We start from the raw sequence: 27,509 nt of genomic DNA on the forward strand, positions 1-27,509 counted from the left end.
TTTGCGTTGAAGAGCCACAGGCTCAGTGCTGGAAAAGAATGCTCCTTCCTGCATTGCTGTCTGCTCCAAGGCAATATACTGTTACATTTCTAGGAAATCAGAATGTCTTTTAAATCCTGCTTCAAGTATCTACACATTCCATGCTAAGCTGCAATGCTTAATTTAATATCTCCACGGCAGTGGTGAGGGTTTCAAATAGAGTCCACAGCCTCAGGGACATAGGAAGAGAATTCAAAAGGTGATATGATAGTTTGGGATGATTGTATTTAGGTTGGTGCAAAAGTAATTGCAGTTTTTGCCATTAAAAGTAATGGTAGTTTTGCACCAACCTAATATATTTGAGAAGTGGCAAAAACACCAAAGTGGGTTTTGCCACCATTGCCAAAACTGAATGTAAATACCACTTGACAGCAATAGGAAGCATTTTTTTTTGTTGTTTTTTGTTTTTTTGTCTTGGGGAAGCTTGAATCCTACTGAGTTCAATTTGGGGAGGGGGTAGTGCTGCTAGAGGCAAAAGAATAAAGGCTATCACTTTGCGAAAATCTTGAGGGCAAGAAACCTATTTCAGCCACAAAAATACAAATGTCTTTTCAATGTCAGGAAACTCTGGAAGAAAAGACAGAGGATGGGACCAAGAGAGACCAAATTCATTTCCTTTGGAAATCACTGCCTGGATCAGGGGTCCTCAAGTTGTTACCAACTCCCACAAGAGCCCTGAAATCATTTCTCCAAATCACAGGTGCTAATTGCTTTCATAAGGGTGCTGGCTAGAGCAGAACCCAAGGGCTTGGTAAGTGTGATATTCTCATTTCTCCGGGCTTGTGTGATGCTTGAGTTTGGAAGGTAAGTGTCTGGATTGACTACATATATATACATGGTCCTAGAGATGCTTATCTTTTTCAAACCCATCTGGGAACATTATTGGTTTGTTAATTCATTAAATACATATTGAATATGACTCATGTGTGCCAATAACTTTTCTGGGCACAGAGAACACAACAGCCTATGTGCTTGCCTACATGGGGTTCTAAACAAAATTGACATTGAAATACACAGTATTCTAGATGATGATAAAGGTCTAAACAAACCAGGGAAAGGGATGGGGGCTATTTTTAAATAGGGTGGTTAGATGAGGTCTCATTGAGCAGATAATACTTGAACGAAGGCTTGAATGAGGTGAGGGAGTGAGCCAAGTAGTTATCTGAGGGAAGAGAATTCCAGGCAGCAAGAAAAGCCAGTGCAGAGGCCTTGAGGCAGGAGGTGCCTGGCCTGTTTCAGGAGCCCAGATGTGCTCCTCTAACTAGGGGGCAGTGCTGGGTGACTCTCACTGATTTGGTTGGCCCTTGAAGGAGTCAGTTTTAGGATGAGCATCTCAGAGGGGAAACAAAGGTACTATGGTATTATCAATCTTTCTCTTTTCAAATGCTTAAGTCCTAGGTCTCCCATCGCCACTTCCTTTAAAAAGGAAAGTAAGGGGAAAAGAAAACCATGTGTCTGAAAATACCCATGCAATAATACCATTTAGCCTGGCCCATGGGGAAAAAAGGTGAGACATCTGGGGGTCATCCCTCAAGGTGAGTTTATATACTGTGCAGATTTTTTAAGAGTATGGTACAGTAATTACACTGATGGCTGATTAACTCAGGGGAGTTACCCAGAGGTGAGGTCTTTAGATGTGTAGGGAGAAGTCTGCATGCACAGGTAAGAGTGGCAGGGTTTATGGAGAGGGAATTCATCATTTGTGGCCAGCACTATTTCCAGGTGGAAATGGTGCTCCTCTGGTGAAAGGGAAAGAAGCCAAGGTTTCCAACCAGTGGTCCTTATACCTCCAATTCATGGACAAGCTTCAAGAGGTGCCTGTGAACCTCTTGAAATGATATGCAACGTTTCAAATGTGCCACATGCTTTTTCTTGGGAAAAGGGTCCAGAGCTTCTCAGAAATTTCCATGACCTCTTCCAAAATGAAGAATCATTGACTTCGCATGGAGCAACCTCTGTTCTCACTTCTCTTCCAGGACAGGTGGGTTAGCAGATGACCCCTGGGGAGAACTCTGCCATCAGGGAGAGCATAACCAGCTCATAACACATGAGTCTTCATCTAGAGTCATGAGGCCGATCATTTGTAATCAATACCCAAGAACTCTGAAACATACATGCATGCTGTCCCCTCCCCACATTCCAACTGGCCTGGGCTTTATCCAGTCCTGCAGTTATACACAGGCTCTCATCAACCTCCTGGCCTCTGTACAAGCTGTTCACCCTGTCTGGAACACTCTTCACTTTTCCTGTAGCTAACTCTCACACATTGCTCAGGTCTCAGCTAAAACAACATCTCCCATAGGAAGCAATTCCTCGTGGCTAGACTAGATCATGGGCCCCAGTAACATCCTGCATGTACTCTATCATACCCCATCAGAATTTATTGTGAACTCTGGTTTCACAGAAGCTTTCTCTGCTAGAATTTAACCTCTGTGAGGGCCTCTCTCCCTTGACACAGATCCCTGCTGCAAGTAGGTACTCAATACAATAGGTATTTATAGTTGGATAGATGGATGGATGCACTGATCAGTTACTCTTCTCAGAGTGGCAACTTCTGGACACCGACCTGCTCTCCTCCTCAAACAGTGTCAAGTATCTATGAAGTGGTCTACCACACTCTGCAACTGCTTGTTCTCATGAGCAGTTATATCCAGAAGTTGGCTATCAATATTTTGAAGTGGAATCTTCTTTTTTAAATGAATGATCTATCTCAATGGCTGAATTTTGCACAGCTAATTGATTCCTATTTCAAATTAGTTTGTAAGCAAGTTCAGACTACTGACTGCCTTTGTATCATATCAGTCTCCACAACTTCATACTGTTTTTCTTCTGCAGGGCTCTGACCAGAGCCCTCCCTTGCCTAAAGGAGTAAACTCTGTCTTTGAAAGGATTGTTAAAACAGACAGGATCATATAAGAAGTAGCCTGAGTTCAAATCCTGACATTATTACAAATAGTTGAGAAGTCTTGGCAGGTCATCTAGCATTTCTGAGCCTCAGTATCTCAGCACATGATCAACTCAATGTACTGCATGGTGGTGAAGAATACGGGGCTTTGGAGAGGAAGCCCTGAGTCTGAATAATGACACAATTCTTGCCAGATAAGTGACTTTATGCAGGTTACTTAACCTTTGTTAGTCTCAGTTTTCTCATCTGACAAAGTGGGACTAATAAAGGTTTATTGCAAAAATATTGGCTGCTTAGCACAGAAACTAAACATAGTAAGTACTAATTAGTTAATGTACTCATGCCATTATTGTATCATCCTTACAGTGGTAACACCAATTGTTATGCTCTGTGGACCAGCTAAGCCAAAGAGAGGGGACTTGGATCATTTACTCAGAGCTACCCAGACTCTTCAGAGTCAAAGCAAAATGTCACATTCTTACCCACCAAAAGATGGCCTTTGGGTTCTGTGCATTAGTTAATATCAATCTAAAGAAATCACAATGTAAAGTCAGGCATCTGTTAGCTACTGGCTGGTTTCCAGTGTGGAAGCTTGCCTGCCTGTCTGCCTGCCTGCCTGCCTGCCTGCCTTCTTTCCTTCCTTCCTTCCTTCCTTCCTTCCTTCCTTCCTTCCTTCCTTCCTTCCTCCCTCCCTCCCTCCCTTCCTCCCTCCCTCCTTCCCCTCTCTCCCTTCCTCCCTCCCTCCCTCCTTCCTTCTCTCCCCTCCCCTCCCTCCCTCCCTCCCTCTCTCCTTCCCTCCCTCCCTCCCTTCCTTCCTTCCTTCCTTCCTTTCTTCCTTCCTTCCTAGAAAGGCAAGGATGCACTGGACGGTATCAGCTTCCCTATTAATTTACTGAGTACAAGTCTATGCTAGCAACTATGGTTAGTGCTAGGCTGGTATAAGATGACATGGGCTTGTGGAAGCTGGGGGATCTGCTCAGCATAGGTGATGGAACCAGCCACGTCTGTAATGGGAAAATCCCTCTTCCCAAGTATCCGAGAGCTCACTGAGTTGCTTTTCCCATTGCAGGCTTCAAAGGGCAGCAGAGGGCTTAGAAAGTACCTTTGCCAGCAAGTCCAACCACATGCCAACTTGCTAGCCCCCCCTCCCAAAACAGGTACAGGGTTAGGAGTCAAGCTCCCAAGGCTTTCTGGGATAGAATTTTGGCTTCTTCACTTATTATGTGATTCTGGTTAAGTCACTCAAGCCTCAGTTTTCTTACACATCAAACGGTAATAAGCTCAGAGTTGATTCATCGTTAAAAGAGCTAACACATGGAAAGTGCTTGTTGAATAGTACCTGGCACAAGGAACACACTCAGTCGATGACCACTGTTATTATTCTTAGCAGTAATGTAGCCTCAGGGACCCCCACAGGGAAGCCTATTGGTGAAGAGCTTAGGCCCTGGAGCCAGATGCCCTGGATTTGAAGCCTGGGCCTGCCCCTTCTTGGGCAAGGTACTTTTCCCTTGCAGACTCAGTTTTCCCATCTGCAAAATGGGTTCAATAACAGCTCCTACCTCCTGGAGCTTTAATAAGGACTTAAAGTATTAACAGGCATGCAGTCCTTAGAGCCACGCCTGGTTTACATCAACGTTCATTCAACAATGGCTGCTATGACTACTAGTTGTCCATGCCAGGTGTTCTGGGCTCAGTTCCTTCCTCTACCCTTGCCTCGCCGAGACTCAGAGGAAAGGCAGTTTCCCTGGCAGAATTTCCACTTAGATGAGGTTCTATAATCACACCTCTCCTACCTTCCCACTTACCCTATTTAGTGTGGAGATGGTGAGGCATTGGGGAACTCTGCTTGGAGAGGCCAGAGACTCCTCCCTTTCTTACCTGCATATGCCACGTAAACCCTCATGGATGGAAGCAGCCATAACCCACATCTCCCTGCTGAGGCTGCCTTGTTTCAGGAGCACACCAAATACGGTGGGGAGAGAAAGATGTGTGTGGGCAAGGATAACATAAGACAGAGAGTGGCACCTCCCGAACTGAGAAGATTGACAGGGGAGCACCACCAGCAAATTGCAATCCACCATGTAGTACTTGGGCATTCCCGCCCCAAGAAGGAAGATATCCAAGCGCATGGCTTGTCTCAAGCTAAGCAGAGGCCCTGATTTTATCTCAGAGTCAATGGACAACGAGAACCAGACCTGCCTGCAAAATACCCGGGGAGTTACAAATCCAAATACGGTCTTGTCTTTGCTGTTTCGGGAGCCTGATGTATGTCAGTCCATTTGGTGGGGAGAAGCTCAGGAGGAAGTGAGGCTCTTTCGGGCAGGCTGCTGCTTCTGCTGTGGTCCCTAAGATTCAGTGATTAGCATTCCTCGGTTTACCGTAAAATTCAAACAGTGCCATCCATTCGGTCCAGATTCTCTGGCCTGATCTAAGACAAATAGCACCCGGTTTGGCCTCCACAGCTGTTTGTGCTGTCAACTAGGCAGCACTTTGCAAGATGGGTTAACAGATTTAGGACTAAATCTCTAAAGGGGCCTCCATCTGGTCTCCTGTTTCTCCTGCTTTAGGGCTCAGGGTTTTTGTACCAGTAATTGCCCTTGGACATCAAGTGGCCCATTAAATGGCTAGATTTACCACCGCTGAACTGGAGCTTCACTCAAACAAATGTTCCCCCAATAAGCAACTTGTCAGTTGTGACCTCAAGTGGCTGCTGGTTCCATAATAATCCAACTAACTAACAGTCCAGTTAATCAGTCATAGAAAAATCTCCCAACATCCCCTCTCTTCCCCTCTCTATAACTGTTGGGGTTCTAGATGTTTAAAATAAAGTCTTTTGCATAGGGTGTGGCTCAAAAACAAGCAAGATTTCTATTTGAATTACCCCTGTTAGAGAGAGCTCTTTGGGGGGACCCTGGAAGATAACAAAATCATGTAATTGTTATTCCCAGTCATCCAGGCCAAGGGTAAGGCTACCGAAGGGGCTCCGTGGGTTTGAGGATTTTTTGACCCCAGTCCTTCCTTTGCAGCCATGTGAACTACCTTCTTGATTATTAAGAACACAGAGTGACCTAGAAAAAGCTGCAGGTTTCATGGAAATGAAAGATCCACAAACAAACACAGCTGGTTTCGGCTTTGATGCTGATAAACAAAGCGAGGCAGAGCAGAACCGCAGAACGAAAATCAAAAAACCAGACTGAAATAAAGTAAAGAAAATCCTTTCTTCCCTTAGCCTGCAGCCACAGGAGGGAAGGCTCCAGGAAGCTCTGGAAAGGGCAGTGTTTGAGAGCAGGGCTTCCTGGAGAAGAGCCTGGGAGCCCCGGGGGCTTCCTGCTGGTTCACACAGAGGCCCCCATAGGCCTGACTTGGAGGCACACTGGTGCACCTGAGGTGACTGGCGGGGTGGGGAGGGAGTAGGGACTGCAGAGGGTTGGGGAAAGGACCATGGAGAAACCAAGAGGGGGTTGTATTTTCCCAAAGAGAGGTGGCCCTCGGACTGTGAGTCTTTGCCTTCACTTTCAATGCCAACTTCAAACCACCTTAGGCCAGCACAAAGGCAGATCCCAGCCATGATGCTTAGAAAATCCTATTCATAACTCCCATATTACTTTGGGAAAATAGTTTAGTGTAACTTTATATTAGTCTATTTGACTATGATAGCAGAAATGCCACTATGACTGAAAGCATCTTACCGGATATTTCCCCATTCTAAATTCACAAACATAAGAACGCAATCTAAACTAGTCATCGAGTTGGTGACCTATTTAGCCATTATTAATTTCTTTTGATAAGAACATTTAAAATAACTGTCATTTCCAACTGTTCTTTTAAAGAAGAATCATATTTTTAAAACTAGCCTTTTAACTTAAAAATCTAATGATCCAAACTTTTTCACATTTGTGACATAACACGAAGCTCCTTAACCCCCTCTCCTCTTACCGTAGGAAAGAAAATGCAAATGCCTTGAAAGGAGTATTTATATCATCTTATTATTCTTTCTCTGCATGAGGCAATTTAATTTCATTTATTAAAAATTTTTATTCTGAAATATTTCAAATATGGAGAATAAAATTGAAAAGAAAATTTAAAACACTTATGTAGCCACCATCCAGTAAAATCAATCTCAACATTTTGCCATATTTTCCTCAAAATTTTTTTCTATGAACAAAAAAGAAATATAATTGAAATCTTCCTCCCACTCATCCCTGTTTTCATTCTATTCCCTCCCCTAGTCCTGAAGTAAACACTAAACTGAAGTTAGGGAACATACATTTAATGCTGTTGTACTCTATGTATTCATTCACTAATAAATGTAGCACAAATTTGCAAGTTTTAAAATTTTAAACAAATGTTATCATACTGCATGTATCATTATATAACTTGCCCCTTCCCCTTCCTCTCCGTCCTTCCTTTTTCTTTTCTTTCTTTCTTTCTTTCGTTTTGCTCTTGTTGCCCAGGCTGAAGTGCAATGGCACGATCTCGGCTCACTGCAACCTCTGCCTCTCAGGTTCAAGCGATTCTCCTGCCTCAGCCTCCCGAGTACCTGAGATTACAAGCACACATCACCATGCTTGGCTAATTTTGTATTTTTAGTGTCACTGCACCCAGCCTGCTTCTTTCATCCAACATTATGTTTTTGCAATTTATCTATGTTAATGTAGTTGCATTAATGCAGAGTGCATTTTCATGCTGTGAAATATCCTATTGCATAAACATACCAGAACGTCTATCAATGAATATTTGTATTGTATCCTTTTTTTTTTTTGCAATTACAAAGCTTTAATAACCCTAACGGCACATATCTTCTTGTGCCTCACCCAAGCATTTCCCTAGGGTATACACATAAAGGTCACATTGCTATGTCATAGTGAATGTTTAATTTAAACTTGCCTACTTACTGCAGAATTACTCTCCAAAGTGGTTGTGAAATCCACACCAGTAGAGCGAGGGCAATGCACTTTCCGTGCCGTGTAGAGTATTTTCTGCCTTGCCTGCTGAGCTGGTGATAATACTATTCAGCGGTTTTTGTGTGCCAAACCTTGGACTAAGCTATTCACATGTACTATCCCACTTAATCCTAGTAATGACCTTTTAAACCAGGCCTTATCAAACCCATTTCACAGCCAGGGGTAAGAGGCTTGGAGAAGGGAAGCCACTTACACAGGGTCAACCTGACAGCCAGTGGTGGGATGGTAATGGTAACCAGCTGTGGCAGAGCTCTTAAAAAAGAAATATCATTGCCTATTGCCTTCCAAACGCAAAACAGCCTTTTTCATTGACCAGACACATGAGTTGAAGCCATAAGTAAAATAAAGTTATCCAAGTGCCTAAAAATTGGGTATACATCCCTAGGCTGAACCCAGAGCCTGCCTCCTTCCTCCCAACTTGTGGCTAGTGCAAACATCAAGGTCGTTTCCTGGTTGGATTTCCCCAAGAAACCAGCTGAAGGCTCCCAGCTGGGTGGCATCAAGGGCAGGCATGCTGGCTTTCAGAGCCCAGAAGTAATGATGTTCACAGTCCCCAACCCCTCCTTCCAGCCCCAACCCCTCCTTCCAACCAGGGCCTCCCCACTATCAATCAGGGTGATGTGGAGTGCATCAGTTACACGAGCCATTTGGAGCATTTTTCCAAGAGAAGGAACAACATCATAAAGCGTCGGCAACTGAATCAGAACAAAGGGATCCTAAAGACAACTTTCCACTTAGGCCCCGGTAAGCCGAAGGAATGTTAAAAAGACACACGAACCTTAGAAGTGAAAGCAGAGAGCGAGAGGGAAATCCCCCTCGGCCTGATGAATCAATTCCAGAAAAACCCTCTCACCCGTGCCCCATCCATCAGCACCACAGTCAGAAGATGGGAAACATTGGCTCTCACTCTTAGCACCTCTGTGTTAGTTACCTAACCTCTGAGTGTGATCGAAGAAAACTGATCCCGAGACAGAGACCAGAAAACCCTGACTCAGGATTACAGCACATCACAAAAGTGGGGCTCCCCCTTCCTTCCCACAAAGGGATCCAGAGATGCTGATAAGATGGCTGCTTGACCGGATCTGGGCTCCAATGCTTCAGTTTTTAGTTTGAGTTCAAGTTCACACCAGCTACAGCAATCCTGCACACTGGCTACACCAGCCTGCCTCGAGTGTGTGGGAACACTCGAGGAAGGCCGATAATCATGGCTTGGGGCATTTCGGAGGACCATTTTGGGGGTAACCATATTCCAATACAGAGGGAGGGTAGGGCAAGCATTAAACACAGGCTTTGGAGTCAGCGGGACCTGAGTTTGAATTCACTTATTAGCTGTGTAACGTGGGCAAGTGACTAACTTGAGACTCAATTTCCTTGGCTATGGAGGAGGTAAGGCTGGATGCAGTGGCTCACACCTGTCATCCTAGCGCTTTGGGAGGCCAAGGCAGGAGGATTGCTTGAGCCAGGAGTTTGAGACCAGCCTGGGCAACACAGTGAAACACAGTCACTACCCAAAAAAAAAAAAAAAAAAAAAAAGAGAGAGAGAGAGAGAAGGAGGTAAAATCATCAACTTCAGCTGGCTATTCTAAGGATTTTAAAAACCATGTGCTTAGAGCACTCAGCCCAGTGGTTGGTGCGCAAACGAGCAGCTTACTGTGATGGTGACTCTGTGAGAACTGGAAAAAGGCACCCTTCTTCAAGACACGTGACAGTCATTTGGCAGAAATAATTCAGCACATCTACCATGACTACACGGGGAATGTTGCCTGCTGGAGCTGTGCAGTGGACAACTTGCATAACCATGAGTACTGGCCTTGCACATAATAAATACTCAATAAATGGTAACTGATATTTTATTAGTAAGGATAAAAACCACCACCACCTGAGGCCTCCATGAGGAGTCCTTGGGGTGGCACTGGATTCCTGAAGGAGCTTATACGTGAATTCCCAGCCTCCAGGAAAAGCAGAACTCGTGGATAGAGGCATGGGAGGGGCAGTGAGGGGAGGGCAGGAAGAGTTGTCAGGCAAAAGTCCCAGCAGGAGACGGGGCTCATGATTCTCAGGTCAAGCCCAAGAGGCAAGCCTCATTAGTCAGGGGCAAGGTGAAGTTCTGACTTCCACCAAGAAGGCATTTGGAGCTCAGCTGACCTCCCAGGGCTGCACTGAGGAGCACATGGGGGCAAAAATGTATGTGAAAGAAAAGGCCCTGTGCAGCACACTGAAGGGTTATTACTGCCTTTCACTCCCCAGTGTCCCATCCATGAAAACCTTCTCCTCCCTGCAGCCTTCAAAAGTCTCACATTCTCAAAAAAAACCTTTTAAAAAATCATGTATATTCTTTTATAAAAAACTAATTATAAAAATAAGACAATACATTTTTTTGAAGGTGGCAATGTCACTCAAAAAAATAAACCAAGGATACAAGTGGGCAATTGTAGGATAACGATGGCCAATGAACAAATGAAAATAAGCGAAATCTAAGTGAAGTAAAAAGTAAAATGCGTGAGATCGTGCCCTGTGTGGCACATTGGGAAAAACATAAAGACTGATGATATCCAAATTTGGCAAGGTTATAGGGAAACAGGAGCTCTCTCATCCCATTGGTGGGTGCATAAGGTGCTTTCAAACATCACAGAAACAAATTTGGAAGTCTTCATTAACATCTAAAAAGAGCACATCCTCTGACTCAGAAGTTGTCCTTCTGGGAATTGATTCTGCAGAAATAAAAGCACCAGAATGTATAGTGAAACATAAATGATGTTCACTGCAGCTTCTTAAAAAAATACTGGAATCAACCTAATGTCCATCAAAAGGACATAACTGAATAAATATGATTTTTCCATAGAATGGATGCTGCATTAGAGACCAGAGGTACAACTACATGCACTGACCTGAAAGGAGGAACTTGATACAGTATCAAGCCAACTGCAATGATCCAACAATGAAAATTGCCCACCACAATTCTGTAAAAATTGCATATGCACTTATGCATGTAAATGTGGATGTGTGTTTTAAACTCAGGAAAACATTGGGAAAGACATATACCAAATTGTCCACAGTGGTAGCATCTGGTGTTGTAATCAAACTGCCAAGACAGGTTGTGGAGGACATTAATGTCCTCTTTTATAGCTCTATAACATTTTTTTTTCTTTGAGACAGAGTCTTGCTCTCTTGCCCAGGCTGGAGTGCAATGGTGCTATCTCAGCTCACTGCTGCCTCTGCCTCCCGGGTTCAAGCGATTCTCATGCCTCAGCTTCCTGAGTAGCTGGGATTATATGCACCCGCCACCACGTCCAGCTAATTTTTGTATTTTTAGTAGAGATGTGGTTTCACCATGTTGGTCAGGCTGGTCTCGAACTCCTGACCTCGTGGTCCACCCACCTTGGCCTCCCAAAGTGCTGGGATTACAGGTGTGAGCCACCGTGCCCAGCCATATCTCTATAACTTTAAGGGGTAGAATTGTGGTTGATTTTCACTTGTGTCTTTTAGCTTTTTTTTTTTTAAACAAATTTTGAAAGCATATGCTTGTTGTAGAGCAGCTGGGAAATCGTGAGAAGTGTTTTTCTCATTTTTGTCTTTTGTCTCTTCTCTTAGGATTGCCTTCTGTCACATAAAACCTCATGTCTCCACCTTTGTGGGACCCAGCACTGTGACTGGGAAGTGAAGTCTGGGGTACAGCAAGCATAGAGAATCCTTGGACATTATGGGTGGAATGGAACCCCTCAACTAGTTTAAATGAATGAAAACTGAGTCACACATTTTGTTTTTCACATGCAGACACTGAGACCCAGGGCGCAGGCAGGGCTTGGAAGATGTTGTTATTCAAGCAGGCCATGAGCTATTTACGAGGAGAATGACCCCTCAAAACAGAAGTTTGTGTGCGTGTGTGTATGCGCGCGCGCGTGTGGTTTTGACCAAAGCAGCAGCTGACCAAGGCCCAAACCAAACATCCGCAATGAGGAAAAATAAGCACAAGTCTTGAGTGGGTCCCGGGGGTCTCCCCAGCCAGGTTCACTGCCAATCACTGAACTCTTTTTCTTTGCCATCAGGCACCCCATCCCCATTATTCTTGTCCTTCTTCTACACTGTGAAGTACATTCTATTTTTCCCATTTCACCAATGAGGAAAATGAGGCTCAGAGTAGGTAACCCCTTTGGGGAAGGTCACACAGCATATACGTAGCAGAGGCAATTCTGAATCCAGTTATGTATGTTTAATGCTGACACATAGCTTCTCAAGAAAAGCTACTTCCCTGTCTCTAAGGCCTTTTTCTAGAGCATTTGTAGAAAAGAATAGTGCTTGAAAAGATGCCAAGGAATGGCTGGTGAGGCTTCTGGGGCTGTTTCAGTGTGTAGGCAGGCGAGGAAGTTAGGATTCTAGGTGACTAGGAAGGGTGACTGGGCCAGACTCAGCCTTCCTTGAGCCTCTGGTTGCTCATGAACGAATCCGGCTTCCTCAAAGTCTGCCTCCAGAGCAATAACAAAAGCATCTCTTGCTAACTCAGTGGCTGGGGCCGCTGTGGGCATATCCCCGTATCTGGGCACAAGCTTTGCTCATTCATTCCATTTTTCTCATCTGTTGAAAAGTACCTGATCGGTAAGCTTCTGTTTTGAAAATGAACACCCTTTTGGATTCCACCCTTTCTAGGCCAATCCCTTCAGCCTTTACTGATGCTTGTATCTCTCCCCTCTGCCCTCTCCTTCTGGGAAGCTATTTTTCTTTCATTCTTTTGGGATTTGGCTGACAATCGATTTCTCCATGCTGGTAGAGTCATGGGGAAAGGCAAAGACCTCATTCAGGAGGGGATGGAAGGGAGGAGAGGGTAGAAAAAGGTGAGAAGGAGGCTCTGCTTCTTTATCTGGAATCTGTTTTTCATCTCTCTTTGTCTTGCCAGGTCCTCAGCTTCTTGTCTACAATGACGAAGTGTATTTTTTTCAACAGCTGGAATGAGAAATGACTAAATCATCTTGGATCCTTGGATCAGATTACTGAAGGGAAAGGAGCTCATTTATCTAAAAGCCAAACCAAATACATGTAGACACCTACGTAGTTAAATCACAGCAGCTCTAGGTAGTTAAAACAGCAGAAAGCCCCCACCCAGATCTGCTGAAAGTATCTCCCTTCACCTACCCACCTTTGGTAGCTGATATTCTATTCTTAGAGAGTCATTTGCTTAACTATTGTACCCGTTAAAATGCACATAGGTATAACAGTGCTTTACATTTGCATAGGATGACAGGGTGTTTGAAATTTTTTTCCTATCTCCTTCTATTCACTCATTCAAATAAATTCTATGAGCACCTATTGTGTGCCAGAACTGAGCAATATACTGGTGCTACAATGGCAAGCAAGAAAGATATGCCATGTTGTGCTGTGACAGCACCATGATAGGTTAACTAACTAGACTTGGGACTACACGCTAGGCCCTTGACTCCTGATCCAGTGCTGCTTTCATCCAACTACCTGTCACACTAATGTTAGGGTGGGAGAAGACACTGTGTTTTAGCATCATCCTTGCCTTGGTGCAAATCAGTCCACTGGTTCATTTCTATGTGATAACCATCTGAGAGCAGGGATGAACACGGAGATGGAGAGGGAGGTTCCATGGGGGTGTGGGAGCACTGAAGGGTCATCCATGGGATTCCAGGGTGCATAAGGGAGGAGGACCCAGGATGAAAATAGGATGAGACAATGTACACACACCTTCTTTCCTTCATGGTGTCCCTTAGCAAGTATTTTAATCATCTCTGGCTGACTTCCTCTCCAATTTCAGATGGTACTTCTTGTTAAACTCTCTCCCAAGCTCCTTATGTCTTCAAAATGTCTCTCACTTTCATTAGAGATCTCACTTTCCCTTAAGAGAAAGTCAAGTCCATTTAGCATGTGCCTCACTGATGACACCTTTCCTCCCCTAGTAATATCCCTGTCTCCCCACTTTTCCACTTGGTGGTGGGGCAGGTACTTTTATGAGCCAATGAATTCCTCCTTATACTTCTCCCATTTCCTCCAGGGCCAAATATCTGAATCCTCTTGCTTTTGTATCTGAAGACTCAACCTCTTCTGGCTCCCTCCTCTTGGTCCACAAAGAGGCCCCATTCTCCCCTGTCTAAAAACTCTTTCTACTCTGGAGCCACCTCTTTCTCATTCCTCCACATCTGTGGCCTTCACCCCTTCTTCTCTCAAGTATTCCTCAACTCTCCATCTTTCACCATCACAGTGATACTGTGTCAGATGCCAGCATTGACCCTTCAGTGACAGAAGTTACGGTCCTGCCCAGCCTTCTTCATCCTCACCCTCACTTTCATGCTCAAAGCGGTGACCTTCCTCCTGTGCCTGGAACTGTCTCCCTCTTTTACTTCTGTGACACAACACTCAGATTCTTCCCCACCCTTGCTGTTGGCACCTTTTTTCCTCCTGTATTGTCTTCTTTGAGTTCCTTACTTATATATGCAAACGACTACAGAAAGAAGAGTTGGTAAAGAGATGGCAGATACATGTTCAAGGAAAGACAGAAGAACATCAAAGTGTGCGGTGTCCTAAAGTATCTTTAGGATGGAGATAGATGGCAACAGGATTACATGACTCAGAATACCACTGTTTAACTTTTTAAAAGACAAATCTAGGCCTGAAAACACAATTGCCTGAATGAACTGGGCTTTTGTGGTTTGCTGCCTATAACAGAATTTTGCTAAGAAAGAATCTCCTAGTGGCTGAAAGTGCCCAAATAGAAACTGGGAGATTATAGAGCAGGTAGTTTTATTGTTATTATTATTATTATTGTTTGAGATGGAGTCTTGATCTGTCACCCAGGATGGAGTATAGTGGCGCGATTTTGGCTCACTGCAACCTCCGCACCCTGGGTTCATGTGATTCTCCTGTCTCAGCCTCCCAAGTAGCTGGGACTACAGGCATTGTGCCACCACACATGGTTAATTTTTTGCATTTTTAGTAGAGATGGGGTTTCACCATTTTGGCCGAGCTGGTCTCAAACTCCTTACCTCAGGCGTTCCACTGACCTTGGCCTCCTGAAGTGCTAGGATTACAGGCATGAGCCACTGCACCTGGCCAGTCAGGTAGTTACAGATAATTCTGCTTCTTCTTGAGTTCTTTGATTACATGATAACCTTTCTCAGTCTTTTTCAAAACCCCAACTGTCACCACCACCAGCATTATCCTCATCACCATCACCATCAACACTCTTACCACTACCCTCCCCCCACCATAATCATCCTCATCTTCACCACCATAATTCCCACCACTACCTTCATCATCACTGTCAAATGCCATTGAATGGTTCCCTACTAAGAACCAGGTTCTGTGCTGAGCCCTTCATATATATTCTCTCTCTTCATGTTCATATCAACTCTGAAAAGTCAGTTTATAATTTCAGTTTTATAGATGAGAAAACCAAAACTCAGAAAGGTTCATTAACTTGCTTAGAAGGACCCAGCAGTTTAAAATGTGTTCCCTACTAATATACACAAGAGAGTTTATTAATCCAAAATCAAGATATCTGTTTAAATGTCAACCAAAAGATTGAGGTAAAAAAGACATTGATATGACTTGCTTATCTTTAACAGGAGACACTGAAACTAAATAGTGGTTTAATAGCTTCTCCTCAGCATTCTGTCTCCTAATGGACTTTGCAGGACTATTTTAGGTTGAAATTTTTCCTGTCCAGTACCAAAGCTCTTCAAAGATTCTATTCCCATCCCTTACCCTTTTGGGAGACGGTCAGGGAGAGAGAGGGAGGTGTAAAATCCCTCTTACAAATCCTTTTCCAAAAATCTTTGGCTGAACAAAGACTTTCCCATTTAAGAGCAGGTGACAGAAAGATTTCTCCCATAGGCAGCGCATTAAGGCTCTCTGCAGAAGTAAACAAATCTGTTATGATGAAAGCCGGACATTCCTCAGGGCCAGGATCTAATGAAAATGTCAGTGTTTTATGCAGTTTAAAAACTGACAATTCAACAGTTTTACAGGAGCTATTTAATGTTTATCATCACTTACAAGGGCTCAAATGCAGACAAAGGGAAGGGCAACTAAAGAAACCAAGTGGATCTTTGCTTGGAAGCCACCATGTTATCTATAAACCATGAGAGTATGGCAGTTTATAAATTACCAGGCAGCCTCAGGCAATAAAGTGTAGGTCTTAGCAAATGAAAGTTGGAAATCCACACTCCAAGATACAATCATCATAGTGACCATGCTCTGCACTTTCATTTACACCTCACCCCATTAAAGACCCAACCACTGGGGAGTGAGGATACTAGAGAAAGCCCTTAAACTAACCTAAGGTGATCCATTAAAAGCTTCTGAGTTCTTGCCAAATTGTGCTTTAGATACTATCAAAACCACTAAGAACAGAGAAATAGAATATGTAACTCCCAAACCAGTAGGGAGAAAATAGAAATAAAGAAAGCACAGTCAATTCAAATAGGACATTAAAGGAGAGGAGGGGAAAAAAGGAGAAGGGAACAAAAGAACCGTAATAAGAGAACATGCAAAATAAGAAGAGTAGGTCCAAATAGATTAGTTACAATAAATACAAATAGCTTAAATTCACCCATTAAAAGACAGAGATGCTGGGTGTGATTGCTCACATCTATAATCCCAGCACTTTGGGAAGCAGAGGCAGGAGGATTGCTTGAGCCCAGGAGTTCAAGACCAGCCTGGGCAACATAGTGAGACCCCATCTCTACAGAAAACAAAATTAGCTTGGCATGGTGACATATGCCTGTGGTCCCAGCAACTTGGGAGGCTGAGGTTAGAGGATCACTTGAGCCCAGGAGTTCAAGGTTACAGCGAGCTGTGATCATGCCATGCACTCCAGCCAGGGTTATCGAGCAAGATCCTGTCTCTGAAAATAAAATAAAGTCAGTAAAAAAATTAAATCTAGTTTTATGTTGCTTTTAAAATGGAAAATGGACCAGTGACACACAAAGGCTAAAAATAAAAGGTTGGAAGAAATATGCACTTGCACATAGGAACAGAAATGTGAAGGCAAGAGCATTAGTACAGATGAAGAAGATTATTAATGAAAGATAAGAACAACCTACCAGGAGCTATAACATTAGATGATGACATTTTATACAATTAAAAGTATATCCTAGATAGAGAGAAAAAAAAAATGACTGAATCCATAATGATTATGAGGATTTTAATGCTTATCTCTCAGAAACTGAGCAGTTACCAGCTAAAACATTAATAGAGATTTAGAAGATTTATTAGATAACTTATAAGCTTCATCTAAAGAATATACAAAGAACATGCACCCAAAGAGAGAATTCTCTTCAAGTACATATGAAATATTTATAAAAAATTGAACATGTGCTTGGTTACTTAGAAATCTTAATAAAATACAAGAAGCATTATTATGTATTTGATATCTGCACTTCTGTGTTAAAAGAAGAATGATTTGGCCAGGCGCGGTGGCTCACGCCTGTAATCCCAGCACTTTGGGAGGCCGAGGCGGGCGGATCACGAGGTCAGGAGATCGAGACCATCCTGACCAACATGGTGAAACCCCATCTCTACAAAAAATACAAAAAATTAGCCGGGTGTGGTGGCAGGTGCCTATAGTCCCAGCCACTTGAGAGGCTGAGGCAGGAGAATGGCATGAACCCAGGAGGTGGAGCTTGCAGTGAGCCCAGACCGCGCCACTGCACTCCAGCCTGGGTGACAAAGTGAGACTCCAACTCAAAAAAAAAAAAAAAAATGATTTTAGAACCTTACACATCAAGGCCAATCCACCCAGTTTCCACCCAGCCTAGAAAATAGTCCTCATTTTCTAAGGCTTGTCTTGGTGTTACCTCCTCAGAAAAATCTTCTCGGGTCACCTTAAGTCCGGTAGTTCTTCTCATTCCCAGTGACTCCTTAATAACTCTACTGTACTTTTTTTCATGCAACTTACTAGTTTCTGAAGTCATCCTATTTGTTACTGGTTCACTGCCTTCCTGGCCACACCCTTTGAAATATAATGTATTTGCAACATCTAGCTCCTGGAATGGAGCCTGGAACAGAGTAGGCATCAATGAACATGTGCTGATGAAAGCCTGACTTGGCACCCTACAGTGACCCTAGCCCTTCATAGAGATATAGACCTTGCCCCTAGAATAGATCACATTACATCAGGATTACTTGTGTTACAATCTCAGTAAGAGTTAGTGAGTTTGTCATCATATCCACTTACATAATAGACGGTAAATAAATGACTAAACTATGTCCTTCCCCATGCACCAAAAGAAGCCACACCTTGGGAAGCCACGTCGCCTGCTTACAGCCACATCTTGCTAACGACAGAGCCTGATTCCTGACTGCAAGCATTACTCTGCTCCTCCACATGGCCTCCATGTCCCCTGCAACACAACCTATTATGTGTGGAGGCTGCAAGGACAGAGAAGACAACTTCCAAATGTCTTTTTCAGCAAATTCAGTGTTTCTGTTACTATTATATAGATACTAGCTTTTGCCAAATCTATTAAAATTGACTCAAATTATCATTTCTTATAATAACTGCATGTCTGCACAAGGACTGCATTGTCCAATTAAAGAAACAAAGAAAATAATAGTTCATTGACTCAAAATCAGCTGTGTGGCCATATTATCAGCCCAATAGTTAAAGAGGGAGGAATCACTGTGTGACCTTGGACAAGTTGCTTAATGGCTGAATTCTCAAGTTTCCACATCCATGAAATGCTCATAACATTAGTGCTGACTATGCAGGCTGCTATGAAGACTAATTAGATTACTCCATTAAAGCACTGAACATAGTACATGTGTCCCAATGAGCTCGATAAATGTCACTAGCATTTCAGACACCTGCATAGTCAACTTGATTCTTTTGCACTGCTTTGCAAGCTTTGCTCAAGAAACTGGTTTTTGATCACCTGCCTTCCATAGCCCTTCCAGAGATGCACCACTGTTATGGAATGAATCTTAATGTTCCTTTGAATCTGATTAAATCCATTCCTCCCTGTTACAGTGGACCTAGAAAAATCCTGGCCAATGCCAGATGTATTTGTTGGATGACCTTTTTACTGAAGATTTCAGGAAGATGGGGCTGCTGTAGGGGCAGTCAAGATCACAGCATTGATTAACAAAGGGGCAGATTGTCTGGGGAACATTCTTCTTTGACCTAACCCTTCTTCCTCAGAAGGAGCTATGCTAGAATAGAAAGTTTCCACCACAGACATCTGCTTGCCAGATCTGTCCCAACACTGTAGCCACTGGTGAGAGCCATCAGGCAGTACAGATTTTCCCTTGGATTGGCAGCTACTTGAAGAAGGGCACAAGTAGGCTTCAAATTTATCATGGAAGACAGGAGCAGTACAATTTTGGCAAGGACTCCCTTTAAACATCAAAAACTTTTGCAGACTCCTCCACCTAAGTGTAATTTTATTTCTCTTCAAATAAATGGCTGTTGAATAAATGACTAATAACTATAACCTCCCCTGTGTGCCAGAAGAAGCCTGACACCTTGGGAAGCCACGTTGCCTGCTTACAGCCACATCTTGCTATGGACTGAGCCTGATTCCTGACTGTAAGCACTACTCTGCTCCTCCACATCCCCTGCAACACATCCTATGAAGCATGGAGACTGCAAAGGAAGACAGAGAAGACAACTTGATACCTGATGATCAACAGCTACTAGGAATTCAGTAATGTTCTGAAATGCTAATGTATTTAAATTAAGTAATGTTTTTAAATTTTAGAACTCATAATAGTGTCTATGCGCACACCAGAGAAATTATCACACATGTATTTATGAGGCATTCTATTCTGGATCATGGTTCATTATGTGTGTGTGTTTGTGTTTTTGCAGATTTGAGGACTCCCAAAGGTCCTTAGTCCACAGATAAGGAGATAAGTCATGGAAAATGTAGAATTTGTTCCTTTTAAACTGGAGTTTTTAAACTTCAGCACTAAATCAATAGTGCTATGCTATAGAAAAGGAAGAGTGACTACAGTCATCTATAGTAAGAAATTCTCAGTTGGAATATTCATGCTCAATATGTGTAACATTTTGATCAGGTTGAAGATAATGACAATTTTTTCTACCAAATTATTTATTTTCACCTCAAGGTTGATCTTTAAAATTGAGTCTTGTGGATGAATAACGCCTTGGACTGGTAGAAGATCCAAGTTCTACTTTCATTTTCACCAGGAACTAACAACATAACCTTTGACAAATCATATCGCTCTCTGGGCCTCAGTTTCCTATCAGTGAAAAAGCTCACGTGAGGCACCAAGGCAGAAGACTATAGACAGGACAGAAAATGGAAGGGAACTGACCACCCAGCAAAAATGCAGTAATGGAATCAAAGCCAGCATTAGAAGTAGCAAGGAGCTGAATCACTGCTCTAGAAAATATCATCAGAAAAATAGGCTGTAATCTTGTGAAGTTATCCCAGAATACAGAGATGTAATCTGTAAGGTACAACATGATAGATATGGGAATTACATAGTGAGAACCTGAGGATAATAGATGCTCTAGAAAAAAAGACCAAAAACTAAGAAAGGGAGCAATAAATTAATGCAATGAAACACATATATGGCAGGTTAAAAGGGCTTACCAGAAAAATGTAAAAGAGGTAAGCAGTAGAAATAATCTGGCACAATTATTGACTTGTTGATGTAAAGAAAAAACAATCTATAAGGATCTGGAAAGAAAATAACAGGCTGTCTTTAAGAGCACACATCAAGATGGGCCTCAAGAAGTACCCACCCATAGAAGTACCTCTCTGTCATCGTGCAGAAGATGGGGGAAACATTCACGTCTGCCATCTTCTCCCCACCACCCAAGTCCCATTTTTTGTTGATTTATTTGGATTTTCAGATCAAGACATTATTTCTGGTTTTTGCGTTATACCCCTTTGAAAAGCCTCTTTTGACATGTGTGCTCTTCACTGATTCCAGTATATGACAGTGGCTTGTGATGCTCAACACCAATTCAGGAAGAGGAATAGAAGCCTAGAAGAGTGCTGATGGGGGCAGAACACTTGTCCCAGAGAGCAGGGGAGCTCTGCACAAGCTTCAGTGCAGGCCTTTGGAAGTTGTCTGTGTGGACACGGCCTCTGCGCCTCACCTAGAGCCATTAAGTCAGAATCCCTAATGCAGTGCCTGGGCAAGTACCCATGTGGTTCTTATTGGCAGCCTGGGTGATGAGCTGCTGATGTCGCTCCTACTGGCCCTGCCATGTGGCATCTGGATGAGGAGCTGGGGAGGCAAATCTGGGCATCATTAATACCTGCTGCTGGCCATGGCAAGCTCGCCACAGGCCCTCTTCTGCAGTGCCAAAGCAGGTTCGCACACCATGCGGACGGGGGCTGGGGGTAACACAAATGAAGGAAGTGAGGCAGATGTGAGGAAGGCCACATTGGTGACCAGTAAACTGGAGAGGGCTGGCTGGACAAAGGAGATTGCTGGGGCAATCTCGTGGGAATATAGCTCGCTATAACCAGATCATCTGTCTTTTTCCAAAAACCCAGAAAGCCAGAATCGTATATTATATTTTCAGGTTTTTGGAACACTCTGAGCCAAACAAAATGCCATCTAGGCAGAACTGGCTTATAAGCTCCATATGTGACTCCAGGCTTAACTTCTTCATGTCCACAGAAATTGCCCTTTTATTTTAATCAAAAAAGTCCTCCTCAGAAACAGGTCAGGCCTTTCTCAGCAAGTAGAAACCTAGGTGCTCCAAATGACTATCTTCATTAATTTGTTAATTGTTTAAAAAGCTACTCAGACTGCCCTGAAGTTCAGCTGCTCCCTGTCATTTCACATTCACACTGGTTGTGTGCAAACAACCAGCGAGCTGTCCTTCGGCACTGTAAAATGCCACGAGTCCAGGAAATAAGTGCTTCCTGCCTATGGGAGAGCTCTGCCCCTCTGAAGAGAAGCAGACACATTCAGAGCTGGTAGCCTGGACTATCACTCCTAAATAAGAGAAGGATAAAGAGCCGGGGAGCTGGGTGCGGTGGTTTATGTCTGTAAGCACTTTGGGAGGCAGAGGCAAGAGAATCCCTTGAACACAGGAGGTCGAGGCTGCAGTGAGCCATGTTCACACCACTGCACTCTAGACTGGGCTACACAGTGAGTCAGATCCTATCTCAAACAAACAAACAAACAAATATTAGGGCTTCTGGAAAAGTCCATCGGACAGGAACACAAAGGGATCCAGATGCCAGAGTAAGTACTCCACTTCCTTTTTAATAACCAGCATCCACTGGGAACTTCCCATGAGCCAGGCTTTGTGTTTTGGCTGCACAGTGAAACAGTAAGTCCTCAATAACTATTTCTGAATGGGTGGATGGATAAATGAATGAATCAGGTATCTCTTCTATTTCACATTCCTGAAATTGAACCTTAGCATTGTGAGGGCATTTAGATTTGCAAAATCTCTTCCTTCCTTTGTCAACAATTTTCAAGAGCTAGATCTGTGCAAAGTCAGTGTGTGAGAGACTGAGAAAACAACAAAGAATCTGCCGTCAAACTGCGTCCTGGACAGAAGGACGTGTGAGACCTGTGAAAGATGCCTCTGGATCCAGAGGGCAGTGAGAGAAGGCAGTTTTCTGGGAAGATTCCTGAAGATGCTCACAACCCTTCCCTAAAAGCCATACAAATCCCTCCATGGAATAGTGAATGTCCACTGCAGGCAGCTTTGCTCTCAAGGAGGAGACCAGCAGAGGCTGCCCTGAAAAGGAGGTATCTCAGACAGAGGCACCATAAGAGTTGGAGGAACCAGGAAAACAACCAAAAACAGGTACCACGGTGCTGATGTCATGCTAGGACAGTGCATCTACTATTAGTGGACACTTGGAAATCTCAGTCTCTGCAGGAGAAGCGCTCTGCCGCTGGGGTTCACTCTGTGGCAGTGTTGCTCAGGAGGTTCTCTGCTGTGTAGCCTCTGTGGGCAGAACCCTAGCTATTGTGGGACATGATGCCAGCTCCCCGGGGACATTTTCCCTTGCCCCCCTTCCCATGCTACCACAACCTAACACAACCTAACACCTAAGCCATCAGATGTTCATTCACCCCCCAATGAACGCCTGATCATCTTTCATTTCACGGTCTTAACCTCATGTCTCTCCTTGCCAGCTCCAGAGGGGACTTGTTTACCTCTTCTATGCTGTGCTAGTTTCTGTGCTCATCCTTCAGAGTGTGTTTCAAAGTGTGAAAATGTAGCTATTTGCTAAATCCTGCCCAGCCTCTGGCTGTGGGTTCTCAGAGGGTGGGACAGGACATGCCTGTCTTGTCCCTACTCACAAGAGAAGACCGAGCATCTCCTTAACAATAAGAAGGGCTCCCTCATATATCCACAGAGCTTAAGGTAGTAAGGATATTCTTACTCCTAATGCTGGGATATCTTTACCAGGTAAGGAGAAGCTGGGAGACCTTAAGAAGCATTTCCCCCTTCCCTACCTCCGTAACTTCTCTGTTCTACAGATCTCAAATGAAAGGCTTCCTAATGAGCAAATAATGTCTAAAACCAGAGATACTATGTTTATAAAATAATAGCCTGTTATTGTGAAACTTAGAGCTAGAGATAGTCAAAACAAAAATAAGACAAAAAGTCCAAAAACCATTGCCCTTGTTCTTGGATCCAGAAGTCCTAAATTTTTAAGAAGCCCCAGCCGGGTGCAGTGGCTAACGCCTGTAATCCTAGCACTTTGGGAGGCCGAGGCAGGCGGATCACAAGGTCAGGAGATTGAGACCATCCTGGCTAACATGGTGAAAACCCATCTGTACTAAAAATACAAAAAATTAGCCGGGCGTGGTGGTGGACGCCTGTAGTCCCAGCTACTCGGGAGGCTGAGGCAGGAGAACTGCGTGAACCCCATCTTACTGCAAGCAGGCGGAGCTTGCAGTAAGCTGAGATAGTGCCACTGCACTCCAGCCTGGGCGACGGAGTGAGACTCTGTCTCAAAAAAAAAAAAAAAAAAAAAAAGAAGCCCTTTGCCTCAAATCCAATTCATTTTTTGAAACAAATCATATTTGAAATGTGTGTTTCTCCCTGTCTCATTATGAAGAAAATCCTGAGATACAGTATTTTCACATTCCATAAAAATCTGAACAGCTGCTTTATACGCAAATCACACGGTATACATGATATCCCAAAGATCAAAACTGGCATTCATAGATAATCTTTTAAAAAGACAAAATCCAATGAATATGGTCACCATCCTTTCTAAAACTTGAATAAAGACAGTAAAAATAATTCACTGACTCCATCAATATTCTTGTGCAAAACAGATGATTTCACCCTCCCCAGCATGTCTCTCCGGCCACGTTTATTCAGTTCCCACTGTGCCTGCCAGGCTGACTCTCCGAGAGAGAAAGCAATGAAAATATATTACACTAAGATGAAACTAAACGACTTTAATATTTCCTTAATGATTCAACAAATCCTTTCAGACTTTGCTAGCACTGTGAGGGCATTTGGATTTGCAGAATCTCTTCTTTCATTTGTCCACGATTTTTGAGGGCCAGATCTGTGTGAAGTCAGTGTGTGAGGGACGAAGAAAACAACCGAGAACCTCCCCTCAAACTGTGTCCTAGGCAGAAGGACACCTGAGACCTGTGAAAGGCTTAAAGGTGAGGCCATTAACATTGATTATGCTATTAATATATTACACATCAATATATATATAAATATCAATAATATTAACCAGTGGAGAGAGTAGCTTAGGAATATTTTATAATGTGAAAAAAATACTTCAGTGTCCAAGTCTCTTATTTAACCTTTACAATTCTCTCTACCCTACTTCCCTTTTCTCTATGTTCCTGCTGACACTACACTCAGCAGGCATGTCTGAGGATGAGAAAGAAGGCCAGCGCAGCATGGCACGGCACTGGGGGAGGGAGAGAACAGCAACAGATGAGGTTGGGAAGGTAGTCAGGGGACAGAGCATGCCAGGCCTTGTAGGCTTGAGCTAAGCATTTACATTTATTACAAGTACAAAGGGGACTGCCTGGAGGGGTTTAAGAAGGGAGTGTATGATGTAATCTACATTTTGTAAAGATCACTCTGCCAACTTGCCTGATGAATTTATGCCTTATGCCCTTGATCAGATCACAAGGAGCTGGATGGTAGGGCTATACGTAGTTATTCTCCCTTTAATACCCCCACATCATGGACTGGTAGAATGTTAAACCAGTGGCTCTCAAACTTTCCTGTGTATCAGGATCATCCAGAGGCCCATTTAAACACATCTTGTTGGACTCCATCTACAGAGATTCTGATTCGGTAGGTCTGGGCAAAACCTGAGAATTTACATTACTAAGAAGTCCCCAGGTGATGCTAGGATGCCAGTGGCTCTTCAAGGCACTGCACTTACAGAACCTGTTTAAATCTGTTTGCAGAATAAATCAATCAGTGAAGAAACATGCAAATTTTTTTTTTTTTTTTTTAGTTGGTTATTTGTTTTTGAGACGGTCTCACTCTGTCTCCCATGCTGGGCTGCAGTGGCATGATCATGGCTCAGTGCAGCCTTGAACTTCTGGGCTCAAGGGATCCTACAGACTCAGCCTCCTAATTAGCTGGAACTACAGGCATGCACCACCATGCCTAGCCAATTATTTTATTCTTTTGTTGCCCAGGCTGGTCTCCAACTCCTGGCCTCCAGTGATCCTCCCACCTCAGCCTCCCCAGTCACTGGGATTACGGACATCAGCCACCATGACTGGTGAAAATATTTTTAAAACAAACAACAGAAATAATCAGTGGTTTGAATTTTATGTAAAATACAATCATTTATTCTTTTTCTTTTTAAGAATTATTCTTTTCAATCTATAACGTGATGATAACAAAAGGACTAATCATTGCATACGGAAGTACTCTGAAAGGAAATAGATCATTGTGATTAGGCAAGATGAGACACTTCAGAGGCTGTACTGCCAAGTTTAATTATAAAATTAAGTGTCATTCAAAGAAATTTTTATTGCAAAAGTATGTGATTTACTTCTGTAGGCAGTTATTACAATACTGCCTCAATCCAGAAGGAATATGAGATGGTGAGGCATCTCTTGGTTCAATTCCAAAACTGAAAATTAAACTACAATTTCCTTAGAACTCAGGAATAAAACTCATTATGGCTCATTCTGTTTGGTTCAAAGTGTACAACATTGATGAACATATCTACTGTAAAAGCAAGTAGATTCAAACTCTCTTCCTAGGAGGAACCCCCAAAGATTCCAACTTAGGTACTTATTATGCCAAAGCAAAAATGCAACTCAAGAATGCAGAGTAAATACAGACTCAGAGCCAACAGATGAGAATAAAAGTCAGACCTAGGAGAGTTGAGTACAGACGGTTGCACAAGAAGCATAAGGCTAATGCCCTATGGTCTCTGTGGGTTTATTCTTTTCTGCCACATGTGAGGCTTCGGTTTCCATGTACCAATGTCCATCTACTCAGAAATCATGATTGCAGGCCAATCAACAACAGATAGTCCAAACTCCGTGATGGCTTGGGGTTTAGGGGTTCAGTAGGAAGCTCTCTGGCCTGAAGCCTGAAAAGTCACAGGTTCATATTCTGCTTAGGGAAGGAGCTGGTTAGGTATCTCCAAAATCATATAGGGCTAGTGAAATCTCATCTATTCATTCAGTAGTTACTCTGGATCTCATGGTCTAAGAAGTCAACTGGGCTGGGCTAGGGGGTAGAGGAAGATTCAAAACATCAAAAGCCACAAAATCAAAACAAGAAAAAGTGTTGAGAATCATAGGCCTTGGAAAGCAAATAGTAAATGTAATAGTCATTAAGTAGCAACCCATGACCAACCTTCCTCTCTGTCCATGTAGCAAGATCCAAACAACACTGTGTGGCCACCATGAGGCTGACACAACAATTTACATCATGTGGATGATGGACCTAGATTATTGTTCTACACTGGTGGGAATCATGGAACAGTCTGGCTGTGAATTAAATACAAAAATAGCAACTCCTACACTCTAGCAAAATGTAAAGTACATGTGAGCCCCCAAATCCAAGCTCATTATGCAGAGTCTCTCTGAAACCCAGCACCCAGCATTTGCCATTACCCACCTCCAAAAGGGTAAAAGTAAACATTGGACCTGCTCTGGTGTTAAACTGCCACCGGATCCTCCCCGCTGTCTCCCTCCTCCTCTTCTTCTTTACAGACAGGTAATGTTGGATCTCGAAGGAACTGGGGGCTCCCACTCTAGGCAAAGGTTGGACAGGTGATCAATGTACAGCATGAGATTTGGCTGTGCCTATGTGCCTCCGACAGAGCTGGATCATCTGGGACAATGAAAATTATGAAAATTATAAGCAACAAGAAAGCAGTATTAACAGCAAGGGCAGGGAAACCAGGACAGCACATACCACAGTTCCTAGGACACCCAGCAACCATTCCTCTCCTCATTCAGTCATTCTACACACATTCATTAAGCATGGTGCCAGGCTCTGGAGATATCGTAGTGACAAATAGGAACACAGACCCTGCCCCCATGGAGCTTATGGGGTATGTAGGAGAAAGACAAGACAGGCAGTTACAGGACAGCGGGTAAGGAAACCTAGAGGGTGCCGTGGAGCACAAAGCAAAGGCAGCCAACCCAGACTGGGGGTGAGTGGTCAGGGAAGG

General features: G+C 43.4%; 1 protein-coding gene across 10 annotated transcripts in view; it reads right to left on the bottom strand.

Annotated features, from left to right (window-relative positions):
* ERC2 (ELKS/RAB6-interacting/CAST family member 2) overlaps positions 1–27,509 on the bottom strand; it is a 976,550-nt gene that overhangs the window by 73,330 nt on the left and 875,711 nt on the right. For 6 of the 10 annotated variants that reach the window (XR_010111442.1, XR_008625007.2, XR_008625008.2 and 3 more), the window contains one exon: positions 26,980–27,166. The exons of 3 other annotated variants lie outside the window; for them this stretch is intronic. The gene's annotated coding sequence lies outside the window, so the exon portion shown is untranslated. Of the gene's footprint in view, positions 1–26,950; positions 27,167–27,509 lie in introns of all 10 variants that reach the window. One more of the 10 variants, XR_010111441.1, reaches the window with a different exon arrangement.

This window comes from Pan paniscus, chromosome 2, assembly GCF_029289425.2.
Source record: "Pan paniscus chromosome 2, NHGRI_mPanPan1-v2.0_pri, whole genome shotgun sequence".
NCBI classification, from domain to species: domain Eukaryota; kingdom Metazoa; phylum Chordata; class Mammalia; order Primates; family Hominidae; genus Pan; species Pan paniscus.